This window comes from Falco biarmicus, chromosome 11 (genome assembly GCF_023638135.1).
Source record: "Falco biarmicus isolate bFalBia1 chromosome 11, bFalBia1.pri, whole genome shotgun sequence".
In the NCBI taxonomy this organism is placed as follows: Eukaryota; Metazoa; Chordata; class Aves; order Falconiformes; family Falconidae; genus Falco; species Falco biarmicus.
The window spans coordinates 7,641,593-7,655,609 of NC_079298.1; the positions used below are offsets into that span (position 1 = coordinate 7,641,593).

The following is a 14,017-nucleotide window of genomic DNA, read 5'->3' on the forward strand; positions in this document are numbered from 1 at the left end:
TGAGTGAGATTTACCATGGGCAGTGAGTCTTTCTGTAACAGGTTTTTGTAAGATCAGACTTCTGTTTGGGGGTTTGTTTGTGTATTTCTTAATGGAAGAAGAAAAAGTCCTGTATTAGCTGTAAAATGTTGAGTGTTGAGAGCTTTCTGCTTGCTAACAGTTTTCTAGTTTGTATTTGTTTTCCCATAAACATTTTTTCCTAAATTATTCTATCTCCTCAGAGCAATCTTCAGCTAAATGTGAGGACAGATTTGCACCATTAGCAGTACATTGTCTCAAAGTTGAGATTTGCATTAAGGGAAAAATGATTGTTGTGATGTAAGGACAAAAGGTAGGCTTGCCCATATCGCCGTATTTGTCCATAATTTATGTATTTCTCTCCTGTTGGTTTCAAAGGATTTCTTTCTAGTCAGGAGTTAAACGGACCCATTCAGTGTTTACATTTATGCAAATGATTGTTGTGTCACTAGGGTTGCAACATTAAAAAAAAAGTGCTAGATATTTTACATGCCTTTGAGTATTAAAGTGATTACAATTACCTACATAAAAGGAGTTGCTTTATTAATTAATTAACTTGGAGAGAAAAAAGGCTAGTGACCCTCTGAAAGAATATCAATAACTGAAACATTAATTATGCAAATAGGAACTGTTTTTACTGTTCATTATTCATAGTTTGACATGAAAATTTCCTTCTAAAATAATGCTTCATTCATGTATTTCAATAAATGTCTAATCTGCCTAGGCTGTCACTTGGATCTAGATTTTGAGACAAAGACCCTGCAGTGACATTGATACAGACAGACCGCTCGTTCCCTGTGGCACTTCGTTCAGGGCACCAGTACCCAGTGCCTAGTTGCTGGGCTGGTATTTCCTTGAAGGCTTGCTCTCTGAGGCAGTCATCACCTTTGTGAATGAGTTCTGGAAAAATTTGTATTTGGAGAGACACAGTTACTATATTTCATAGATGCAGAAGGGGAGGAAAGAAGCTGCAAAATATTTGATGAGCTTTTGTGACTTTCTCGTGGTTTCAGGAGGGAGGGAGGCTGCAGCAGAGCTACAGAACCGGCCCAGCTCCAAGTCCTGTTTGAGGCTGTTTACTTGTGCCATTGTTTTTTTCTTTGACGAGTCAGTAGAGGTAGTACCAAGGCAAACAAATGCCGTAAGGAAAATAAAGTTACACCGTCTGTTTGATTAATCTGAACTCATGCACCGAGTCAGTTTGCTGGACCTTTTTACGCTTTGAAAATGTGGCTATATGCTGCCTGTCAAGTGCTGCAGGTGATTTCATACAGGCTGTGAGAATACTTCCCTTGTGAAGAGCTCTGCCTTTTTATTTTCTGAAGCTTCACAGAGTGTGTTAGCAAATTCTGATGAAGGATTCCTGGGGGTTTTATTCCTTTTCATATCCCTGAAGACAACAGTCAAAGGTTTCCAGGGCTACTTCTTTCTCAGGTATCTCTAAGTGTACCTACAAGGGGGGAGAGAGAAAAAGCTGTTTTCTCTTTTTCATCAGCTGAAAGGCTGTGCTGCAAATAATCTTGGTTTCAGTTTTGAGTATGCAGACAAAAAGAAGTAGCTATGCAGTTCCAGAAAATCTTTTGCTCTCCACTCCCTGAAGAGTACCTACTTATAGGTGTAAGATGTTAAGATTTCCTTCTTTTAATGCCGTAGAACTTGCTATGCCAATAGCAGAAAGGGCTGATGAAGAAATATGTCCCCCCCTTCCCTTGTAGCGTGATGAATTGTGGAAGTCCTGATTGAAAATTCTAATCACAGCCTTGCAGTCCTTCAGATCACAACCCTTGACAGTTGATTCACTCCTTTTCATGCCTGCTGCCTCTGACTGCTTCTGGTGCCTCTTATGCATGAGTCTATCATTAGCACACAAAGCACGATGGATTGGTTGGGGTACCTCCATCCTTAGAACCTGGGAAATGCTTCTTTTTCAGAATCAAAGAACCTGTGTGTGACATCATCATGAATGAGAGAAGAAAGTAATACAGTATTGGATGTGCCTGTTTGCTGCCACTGTTGAGAGAAAATGATGGATTATGGGGAATGTAAGTATATGGCCTGTTTGTTTGGTTTTTTTCCTCCTTGCTAGTTAACAATGCAGAAATTCATGGATCTTAATGCATAAGCTGAGACTGGCAAATGCATAGAAGTTGTAATACTTTCTGGAAAGGAAAACTGTAAACCCTTCCAAAATTCTACTTAAAGATCAGCCTGTTTATGAAATCTTTTAGCTTTCAGTGTGATCTGATGACCAAAGTGATTAGGAATAATTGGGTTTGGTACTGACTGTGGCCTCGATTCACTTTTGTGGATTCTCTTCTGTAGACCCTTTTGACAGGAAACTTTTGCAAATGTTTGCATTTTGCAAATGCTTTTATTCATCTGTGTGACTTGGCATTTAATGTTTCAGTGAACAAGACAGTTAAGTTTTGGCTTCAGTGAGAGATTGATAGGAACAATTTTCAAATGTGGTATCAAAACAAAGTGAAAATATGTCATGTTCAAATACAGAGCTCTGATGCGTCGTGTGGTCTTGTAATAAATGAAATAGCACTACAAGCCTGACAGATTTGCAAGAAAATGTTTTTAAATTTATGATGATTAATTTTCAAGATGAACTGAAATAAAAAAAAAGAAAGTGTTAGTAGATACTTAAAGAAGGTAAAAGGAAGCAGCTTTCTGAAATGAGAACAATCAGGTAATGATAGGGCCGCCTTCGCTTTTATATGCTTTCTAAAATTTGTGCAGTGAGTCAATTGATATTCTGACTGCTGCATCTGGCAATAACAGCTACTCCTGCAAGTGTAACATCTCATGGAAATTTTACTTCTTGGATTTGTACTGTTGCTTTGTACTGGTTGTCTCGGAAATAGGAGTAACATGAAGCACAGCTGAAGATTTTCTACCATGAGTGGTTATTTTCTCCAAGCCATCAAAATAAAACAGCACTGAACCTAGTAAGAAAACAGAAGTAGCTCTGTAGTTCCTTGAAAGAAACCCAAACTTTTCTGAAATTCAACATGTTCATACGTCTTGAGCATTTGCCACTTGCAGATTGACTTTGTTTTGCTTTAGGACAGTTAAATGCAAAGAGGATTTTTTTGTAAGATATCAACTGATTTATGTAAACATTTTTAGGTAGTAATGGGCTGAAAACATGCCTTGATACCATTTATACTTAGCAAGAAGTCAGTCATACATGCCAAGTGCTTAAGTTTTATTTGTATTGATTTAGGTTTCTTTCTAATGGTTTGGTTCCTTGCTTCACTTCTTTCCATTTCATTGTATTTGCACAGATGCCTTGCCAATCAACAGGTGCAGAATAGCTTTATGCACCCATTAGTGCGACGTAGTTGTTGGCAAACATGATTTAATGGGGTGAAGGAAGGAGCTATACACTGGGACAGATCCTGCAGCCAGTGTAAAATGGCATAGCTCCATTGCCCCAGTATAGCTGTTATGAAGTTGTTTGTTCCATGCTGTTACAGATTAGAAACTACATTAAACTGAGTGACAATTTGCATGCTGACTCTTTGGTAGCATTTAGTTTAACCAACAGTTGCTTTTTGCCAGCTGAAGGCTGTCTTAAGTAGATAGAGGCTTTTTTATATATGTACACACACACACATATGTAGACCATCTAGTCAATATAAGAAGTAATATATTGAATCAGAGACATTGCTGTTTATTTGAGCAAGTGTGTAGCAGCCTTTCCCCTCTGCAGGGTCTCTTTGCTGTATCTAATGTCTCTCTTGTAGTATCAATTCCTGCCAAATGCAAAAAGGTAAAATAACGTCACTCCCTAGCAGTTAGCCTTCTCCTTTATTTCAAGGAACTGCATTGTGAAAACTGGTGCAACTTTTGGTCATGTCAGTTTGTCTGCTTTTTTAGTCACATCTATAATGTGCATGTAGATGCACTGAACTGATGTTTCAGATGTTTGTATTTCAGTGTGCCTAGTTTTGAAATATATTTATGCATCTAATTAAATGAAACTAGTAGTGGTTCACGCTTGGGTGGGACCTGATTATGCTCGATGTTTCTTTTGATATCTTTTTAACAGCTGAGGCTGCGTTTCCATGAGCAGCTCATTGCTGTTGAAAGGGCAAGCCTTACTTGTCTCCTACACATGCCACACTGTTATTTGTTGAGTTTCTCGTTTAGCAGCTGAGAAGACATTTCTGTTAAAATATACAAGAAACTTTTTGAAAGGATATGTTAGGAAGGAAACGGGATGCATTGTGTCTGAAGCATGAGAAAGAAAGGAATGACCTTTTACGTGTGTTTGGACAGAGAGCTAGCTTTGTGTTAGTGACGCCAAAAGTGAGTTTTCAAGTTGGACATGGCGGGAAAAAAAGCTTCAGAAATTATATGAGCTGTGCTTTTTTTTCAGAACAGGAGTTCAAGGAAAAAAAAAAAAAACAACAACCCAGATCAATGTTGTGTTATTTCAAAACAGCCTAAATGCATTTGAAAGACAATGTTACAGTTATCATTAGCACTATAAACTTTTGCATGGGAATGTTTTATGTTGGTAAGAAGTTATGTGGGAAACCCTAACAATTGTCTGCCAGCAGTTAATTGCGAGCACTCTGAGGACACCAGGCCTGAAGCATCTTCTTATATCTTACCTTCCTCATCTTCAGCAGTGCTTCCTCTTCTCTGTTAAAGAAACATACTTGGTGGTCCTAGAATTTTTCCTGGCACCCTTGGGACAGTGGCTGTGTAGCTCAAAGGCAGTCTTTTATCTATGGGTTACGGTTTGAATTCACTTGATAGCTAGTAGAACAGAAAAATTATACAAGCAGTTTTGGTCAGAAGTAATTTTGAGCTGGGGTTACTGTCTGCAGATAGATCTGAATGGAGTTGTCCATTTATGTTAAGTTTTTTTCTCCAGAGATGCATGTCATGATCAAGGCCCCTGCTGGTCCCTATCAGGTGCACAGAGAAAAGAAAAAAAAAAAAAAGGCCCATCTGAAGAGCTTAAGGATCCAAATATAACATTAGTACAATAAGCAGGTGAAGAAAACATACTACCAAAACAGATTCAATGTATGTGCAAGTATACAGTATATGGTGCTTGCTGCCTTTAGTGTGCTTCATAATGGCTTTCAGATGCAAGCAACTTGCTTTGGACCTCAGTCCTTAATATCAGGAATCATTTTATCTGCTAAGATCCCCAAGGAATGATCAAGATCATGCTGAAACTGCATGTTCTTTACCTCCAACTAATGCCAATATCTGTGCTGGAGGAAAAAAAAACAAACCCAAACCACCTGTTTTTTGCAGATTCTTGCAGCTCTGTGTTTTATCAGTAACCATAGAAGGGGAGTGCCTTGTTTTGTGCTTGTTGCTTTTCAAATGGAATCAATATTTTTCGGGGGAGTATCTTTCATCAGCATGTAGATATTTTTGTGCGTTCAGTAGAGATCAGCATCAATTAGTTTCTCAGAATTAAAATACATACGGGTTTCCAAAAGTTACAGTGTACAAGCTGAGACTTTCAAATGATCACAAGAAAATTAGCCATGCTGCTTCTGTCATTTATATATGCTCTACATTGAATGTCAGAATCCTGGTACGTAAAACATGTCAGATTATGTTCTGTACTTCACAATAACCGGTTACTGGTTAGCCTATACATTTCCCGCTTAGTATTTGCAAAGCATTATACGCTCATCCTATATCAGCTTGGTTATAGTGGAGCTGTTTTCCATTCCCATTGAAAGCTTTATCCCTGCTCTGAAATTGCCAATAATCCATTGATGATTCACCAAAACCTGAATTTTTCAGTCTTTGTTTGTTTTAGAAATGAGAATGCTCTGGAAGACTTTCACAATCATGACTGATCAGTTATACTGTGGCATTTATGTTTGGATAGAATTCAACGTTTCTTAAGCATAAATATTCACAAACGTATGATGTCTTGTGTGAACATGTTGTTTAGTGATTCTGACGTCTGTTAGCACCTGACATGAAATGACCAGAAAAGCGTATTCATTACTTTCAATAACAATTGGATTGTATCTCTTTTGCAGTTTCTGGCAAGTTTAGCTCTCAAATAACCTGTAGTTGTTTACCATCTGAGCTGATAAAGCTTTATAAGTTTTGGAAGTTAATACAGAGAACGTTTAAGCTGTACTTAGCACCGAGGAAGTGCTGTGTGTAGTGGGTTGGGTTGTATATATGGATGTGAAGCTTTGTGCTTGTTTGTCTTAAGAATATATATTATCTGTAGTTACACACAATCTGATGGTCTAAAGGCATTAGCCTTTAATATTTATTATTTTTAAATATTATATATTATTTATAAACAATATTATTATTTTTTTTAAAAAAAATGTTTTCTCAGTTCTGTATTTTGTATGTGTTAACTCAGATTTTCTGACATGTTTAAATCAATGAAATTTTGATTGTTTCTATTACATAAGGATTACCAGAAAAGTTAATGAAATTAATATAGACATACCCAAATTAGTTTTATATTACCATGTAGAGCTGCCTTTCTGTCCTTTGGAGCTGGACCAAAGCTAACTTCAGTCTAAAGCAGCAGGAGTATGGCTTGTGCCCACTGTGACAGCTCAGGTCCCAAGGAGGCAGTGCAAGCCTGCCCACCGCTGTCACTGCGCTCCGAACATCCTCATCTGGGCAAGTTCAGGTCTGACTTGCTTACATGCACACAAGCTGCATTCCTGTTACTTGGGCTTACGTGTGGATGATTCTCATTGCAACTGCAGATTTTGAAATGCAAACTCATCAAATTTTAGTATCACTGAAACTAGGCTAGTTTGTGGATCTTGTGTGTTGCCTTATAGTGATCCTGTGATTGAAGGTTATCCTCTTGCTTCTAACTGGCTGCTGACAGACAGTGATGCGTTTGTGTTGTCTCTCATTGACTTGTCTCGAGTTTCATATAGTATTGGAATTGGGTTGAAGAAAGAGTTGCAAGAATTTCTTAAATTATCCTGTAAAAATGTTTCACTGAATAGTGTGAATTGCTTTAAAATTTCAAAAATAGAGATTTCCTGATGTCCTTTGCTTGCAGATCTACTGTGAAAGAGGCTTCTTATTTGCAAAATAATGTTATATTTATGATTCCTGTAATGCAAGTATGAAACTTAACACAAAATAGAAAATACTTGTAAAACTAGTATTCTGAGTCCTGTCAAGAAGTACCTTAATTATCTCCACCTCAGCAACTAACATTTTGACATTTACGGATGAGACTTTGACTTTATTTGCCAGATGTGACCTGCATTTCCTAGGCTATATCAAACATGGACTCTGAAGTATGAAGCTGGGATCCATCTCTGCATGCAAATACTTTTTTTTTAATTTAACCGTAAATACTTTTTATACCTTAAGATAGTTCCCATCTGTGATGTGAGTTACCACTATTGATACAATTATGAGATTATTAGATTAAATTTATTAAAGTATTAGAAATAATGTTAATTAAAGAGTGATTGTGAGGTTTGGACCTTGTATAAAAACTTCTGAAGGTAACGGAAAGACTCCCGTTGAAGTTAGCTGACTTTGATCTGACTGTATGTTATTTCTTGTGATACTTAAGGCTGCAGTTGTGCAGTCTAGTATGTATGAACCACGTTGTAAGAATGGGAATTTGACCAATATTCTGCAAAGTACTTTGACAAGATGAGCTAAATTCTTAGGAGATTTTAGTTTGCCTCTTAAACTGGAGAAATATTTCTCTTCTGAAGAGTGAGTGTAGAGTATTTAATCAGGTTTTGTATGTGTTGAACTTCTCTATTTGTTGATGGAGCTGCTCATACACACCCTCTGTGCTTTCTCAAAGGGAAATTTCTGGACTTGAAAGTTTTGTTGAAGAGATTTTGCATGTTCAGAAAGCTGGCCATGTAAACTCAGTGTACGTGCCTAGTGGTAATTGCTGGGAAAATGAAAAGTGCCAAGAAAGCTGAATTTCCATCCTGCTCTGCCATTGTTTGGTGGGAGTTGCAGAACCATTTTTGCAATAGGTAATGCAGTATTCTAGCTTCCTTTTTAACTTGTATCTTGGCAAATGAAGGCAGACCGATCAAAAGAGATATTGTCAGATTACATGTAAAGTCAAGACTTGTATTTTGCCAAGGAAAATATGGATTTCTATGTAGCCCATTTTACAGTCCAATACCAGACTTTATTAAATATTAAAAATGTGATCTGTAATAAAAATGAGAAAAATGTGTTGATATGTTCATCTTTGAAGCAATAATCAGTGTGGTTTGTCTTAAATGGTCTAGACTTCCATTTTAACATCTAGTGACAAGGCGGAAAGGATGTACAAACATATGGTACTTTAATTAATGGGGGCAATATTAAGCTTTAAAACTCCTTTGGAGCTTTTGTCTCTGTTGGAGCATTCTCTGTGCTGTGAGTCTTCTGTAATGCTTAAAGCAAATGAACTAAAATAGCCTTTGGGCTATTTTGTTGCACCATGTTGTTGGGCAAAAAATTAATCCAGTGCCATTTTGCATTTGCTGTCTGTGAATCAGACTGTGAAAGCTGATTTTAAAACTTTCACACTTGGCTTGAATGAGGACTGCCAGTGCTTGGAGAATGTTAAATTGAACGCAGTTAGCTCAAAGTGGGCTAGCTTAAATACACCCATCAGCCTCAAAGTGCTTAGGCTTGATGACTGCTCTGATAAACTAACACAGAAGTTACAGAAAAGAATTTGAAGGCATTAAGTTGCTAGTGAAAACTTACCCTGTATAGAATAGATCTTTGAAACCAAAGTAGTTTGTACACCAAGGGGTAGGGAGCCCTGTTGGCAGGGAGGTGGTGAGGCCCCATGGAAAGTCATGGATGCAGCACCGTGCTGTATCTGAAAGAGGAACAAAACAACTGATGAACCTGCTCAGAATTTTTTTTAAAGGCATAAATAATGTCAGAATTTGTAAGTATAATACATTGTAACTGCAGTAACTTACTATTAATGGTCTCTGAAGTAGTTGGGTGTCATTGATCCTTAAAGAAGAGGCAGCTGGTACAGCTATGGTGGAGTGAAGTCCTGTAACGTTTTAGGGTATAATGACTGTACCATTGCTAGTGTTTTAGTTTGGAGAAATAATGTGGTTTTGAAGTTCATCTCTTAATGGTATCTGTTTATCAAGTGCTGCATCAGCCTATAATGGGGACTTGAGGTCCAGCCTTCACTGACACTGAAATTCCATGCTTGGTGTGGGAGTTCAGAGTAGCTCTCAGACTGGATGTGAGCAGATCTCTGACTGCAGATGCTCTAGAGCTAGGAATTTTAGGGAAAGAAATGAAGAAGAAAAAGTTGATGAGCAGTTGAAGCTGTGAGAAGTGTTACCGGCAATGATATTAGCTGCTCTTCCAAGTATAATGCCTCTTCTCTTGGAAGATGGGATGTTTGTCAACCACAGGGGACTGTGGCTTTTGGGATACCATTTTCCCATGACAACATATCAGAAAATACCTCTCTTTTTTTTTTTTTCCACCCTACCCCCACCCTTTCCCTCTTTTTTTTTTTTTTTTTTTTCTTGTAGAGGGCTGCCTGCAGAGTTTTATTATCTTCAGGTGCTGACTGAGGTCTCAGCTCAAGTTATTCTATGAGGGTTGTGGTAAATGACCACTGATTTTCCTAGTGGAGAGAGACCCTGATGGTAAACTGAAAAGAACTGAGTCTGTTAAGTTAGCGTTTGACATGTCATCCATTCTTAGGTAACCAACACGAAAACAGCAGAAAACAGCAACATTTTTACTTAATGAACCCAGCCATAAGCACTATTCACATTTAACCTATTTACAGGGGGTAGCATACAGGCAAAAACTTCCATTAGTTCTTTTTGCATGAATATTGTGTGCCTGAGTGTGTACATTTATGTGTGGATTTGTATATATGTGTACGCTATTAGTGTATGCAGTGTTAAAGCATGTATAGTAATTCAGAAAAGAACCACTGACAAAGTTTCATTATGCTTGTAAATCTATTCAGCAGAAGACTTAAAATAACTCTTTAATGGAAAAAGAGGAAAAATTATACCATTTGACTTGAGGCATATTTTTTGAACTATAGTATATGCAGAGTCTGTTTTCTGCCTTTCCTTTCTTGCAATTGCTGTCTGAAATATTATGGTGGTATGCAAAGGCTTTGTTTTAAGTTTAATTTAAAATTAAATTTGCCTGAATGCTGTCATGATATTTTTAACTAGACAGTAAAATTGGAACTTGGTAATATTTGGCACTCGGTTTCTGTAGAAATGGCGTTCAGGATACAACTTTGGACTCATAAGCAAAATAAGATGAAATCACACATGTTAATGATGATTTTAAAATATTTTCAAGACTATTTAAGTTTAATTTCTTCCTTGATTTGGCTTTTTATATGGGCAGCAGGGGGGGAGGGTTTGTAACACTCATATGGATATAAAGTCTTGAATGAACCTTTTCAATCTGTTAATTCAAATGTTCTTTAATGAATAAAAATAGAATCAAATTACTTGACATAAAAAAAAAAAAACCTGGGCATTACTTACCGAGCTTTAAACAGAATTATTCTTCCAATAATATTCTGATTATTGTCGTGGTTTCGTCTTGAGTAGGCTGACAGACGGTTATCTTGCTGCTAAAAAGCTAGGCATCCTCACCTGTGTGTGCTTGTGAACTGGTGACATCAGTTGTTCATCAGTTACACTTCAGTCCTGATAGGAATGCTGTCTTGCTGAAAAAAAAAAAAGAAAGAAAAAAAAGGCTTTTATAATTATGAAATATTTGCTTTGAGAAGATTTGCAGCCAACTTTGTGAATATTTTTGTGAAGGTCACTGTGGATCTGTTTCAGTTGTTCTCCTCGCAATGTCTCAGAGCCATTCAGCTCTGATGAGGGGCCGTCTCTGGCCTCGTGGTGCTGACTCCAGTGCAGGTTCAGTCCCTGTGGGTGGACCCAGCCAGCAGAATCGATATGTCTGCTTCTGTTCTTATCAGAACTGGAGCATTCTAGCAGAGTAAAGCATAAATCACAACGGGACAACTCTACTGTGGGTCTCAAGGCATGTGTTCCTTTCAAAGTCAATCTGGGGAAAATAAAAGGAAAATAAAACTCCATCCAGGACATAGAGAGATATCTTTACTTGTCTGTTTGAACCAGAGGCTGTATTGCAGGTGTTCTGAACTTGCCCTCGTGACCCCTCTGTCATCATCTTGTCCAGTTAACCACTGGTAGTTAACTTGGTTGTTAATCACTACCCTGCTGTCCTGCTTTCTCCTCGGTACTGGACATGAAACCAACTGGTTCAGGAGCAACTGTGGTACTTTGTTGTGCTTTTGAGGTGGAAGAAGATAAAAAGTTTCACCATCTTCAGCGGTGTATGATTTGTGGAGAGGAACCAAGATGATGAAAGCCTTTTTCTTGGCTGGATGTCGCATTTCCTAAGCAATGGTTTTTGGCTCGAAGATGGACTGCTGTGTCATTGTGTGGGTGTTGGCTGGTTTGTTTTCTTTCATAAAGTAGTGCATTGCTTATAATAATAGAAGCCCTATGTGAGCATTCAGGGTGTCAAGACTGTGTTTTGTCTTTCCAAGCACTTTTTGATACTGCTTTGACACAAACAGACCTGGAAGTCACAGTTACAACTCGACCTCCTGTTTTTCTTTCCTATCCTGCTCTGCCAAAGTCTTGTTTGAGAGAGAGTCACTTCTGCCAGACTGTTATCACATATAGCTACAGCAACTTTTGCAGGAATAGGTGCTGAAAGAATGCAGCTTGCAAGCTGAATTCAAGAAGGCACTGCAATCTGGTTGTGGTACACCTGTGTTGCCTCCTTTTCCTGTGTGTTATTACACACATACATAAAAATGTAAATGACTGTTACAGAGCCAAGCACATCAGTAAAGAAATGCTAAGTTTAACATCGTCCAGACGGAAGATAACTGGATGCAAAGTTGTGTGTGCAGTCACACGGTACTTTCCTTTCCACATAAAGTCATAGTACAAAAGAACAGATCTGTGCTGGAGGATCAAAATCAGGATTGCATGGTAAAGGTAGTCGCTGTCTGTAGGAAAATCTGTTGCTTAGTGAGCAAGGCAGGAGGAGGAAGGGATGATCTCGTGCCTCAAGGCAGCAGGACAAGGTCTTGGAGATTGCACTGTATGTATCATTGCTTTTGCTATGTGGCATGCAAGATGTTGGCTGCAGTAGATATGCTTTGGTTTGAAAAGTTGTAAGGAGCTAAAAAGCAGATTCATAATGGGAAATGTCAGGAACTTTTCACAACACATGGTGTTACCAAACACCATTATAATTAAACCAAAATGTGTCATCAGTATCCAAAATAGCAGTCTCTACAAAAATGACCAAAGACTGTCAAAATTCTTGTAAGAAACAGTAGTTTTGACTCAAATATTATCATCATGTTTTGGGCTACTGTAATGTGCAATTCTTTGAATGGATTACCTGAGTTAATGCATTAAATATCATTAATTGTAGCTACTATGTAACTGCATGTAGTTTCTGTATACCTATGAACTAGAATATAATGTGTTTTCTGTGACTGTGTTTGGGAATAAATTCAGAATATTCTTAAAAGCATAGTTTGTACAAGAAGCAACATTTTTAGACAATGAACCAAACTTTTCTTTGCTGATCTGATACTATGTGAATAGTCTTTTTTTTCTTTTCTTTTCTTTTTTTTTTTTAATAGACTTTATTGCTAGGCACTGTTCTGTACTGTTACTATTACCAATGTAATAATCAGCCCTTCTCGCTGTGCTTTTGGAAAAAAAACATTTGAAGATGGAACCCATGATGCATATTTAAAACAATCAAACAAAAACACCCACCCAAACCCCAAACACACTCCTCTGTGCCTTTATTAAAATCAAAGAATATGATGTATCTTGGGCTTTTAAAAATCTAAGTTGGATGAAGAATTCACTGCAGATGATACTGTGAAATGGCTCTGCGAGAGGAGGGCAATCAAGTAGGGATAATTAGTTACTATTTAAATATGCAGAAAGGAAAAAGCTTATCTGGAAAAGCAAGAGTGAAGTTATAACAGCACAAGACTAATGTAAGAATGATTTGCAAGCAATAAAATCACATCTCCCTGACTTTGTAAGTACAAAATAATAAGCAATATTTAATAATGGAGACTGTAATCGTCTGGGTTATAAACTCAGTGGTATGTGGTTTTACCGTTAGATCTTGCCTGAAGGGGATAGATTGGTTTAATACTGGTAGAGTTGAGCTATGTGAGGATTTACAGGTATTTGGAATGTGTGTGCAGTAAGGGGGGAAAGTAATTGCTCAAGATAATCTCCAAGCTGTTAACTCAGAATAATGGTATGAAGTTGGCGGGACCTCTGTTCTCGGGTTTTACTTACTCCTCCAAATCAATTAATGTATGAACACATCTGAAAGAAGGAGATGTGATGCCTACTGCTGGCGTGATTTAAAAAGGTTCGATGAAGAGCAGAAGAACATGCTGTTAAGAACAAATCCGCCTTGGCAGAGAAAAGGGTAGGATGGTCTTCAAGTTCTTAATCATCTCTGATTTTTGTAACTCTGTCATTATTTTCATTAATTAACTTGAGTGGGTAACACAAACATCACACTTCTTCCAAAACTAGTATTATTGCTGCCTGCTATTTAGTCTGTGGAACTGAAAAAACAAAACAAAACAAAATGTTAAAGTCACACATAGTCAATAACTTCATTGAACATGTATTTATCCAAACAGCTTTAATTGGACATCAACTACAGCCTCACCAGATTGCACTGAGAGCCTGTCTGATTTCACAAGCTGAGCAAGGCCAGGCCTGCCTAATGCTGGGCATGGTGAGGAAGCTCCCCAGGAGCTGCTGGGAAGGCTGTAATTCAGGAGCTGGCATTCTTCCCTGGGGCTTAGTGAGGGAGCATGTGCCTGCCAAGGGTGCCCTGCTCAAAGAAGTAGAGCCAAGGGCCTAACCACTGGTAGTCATCTGAGTTCCCGTGGCCCTTTCACAAGGGCATGGGTGCTTAA

The 14,017-nt window shown here is 38.0% G+C and overlaps 1 protein-coding gene across 4 annotated transcripts in view; it reads left to right on the top strand.

Moving 5' to 3' along the window:
* DAB1 (DAB adaptor protein 1) overlaps positions 1 to 14,017 on the top strand; it is a 168,033-nt gene that overhangs the window by 19,432 nt on the left and 134,584 nt on the right. For all 4 annotated transcript variants that reach the window (XM_056356020.1, XM_056356021.1, XM_056356026.1 and 1 more), the window contains exon 2: positions 1,950 to 2,060. The gene's annotated coding sequence lies outside the window, so the exon portion shown is untranslated. The remainder of the gene's footprint in view (positions 1 to 1,949; positions 2,061 to 14,017) is intronic.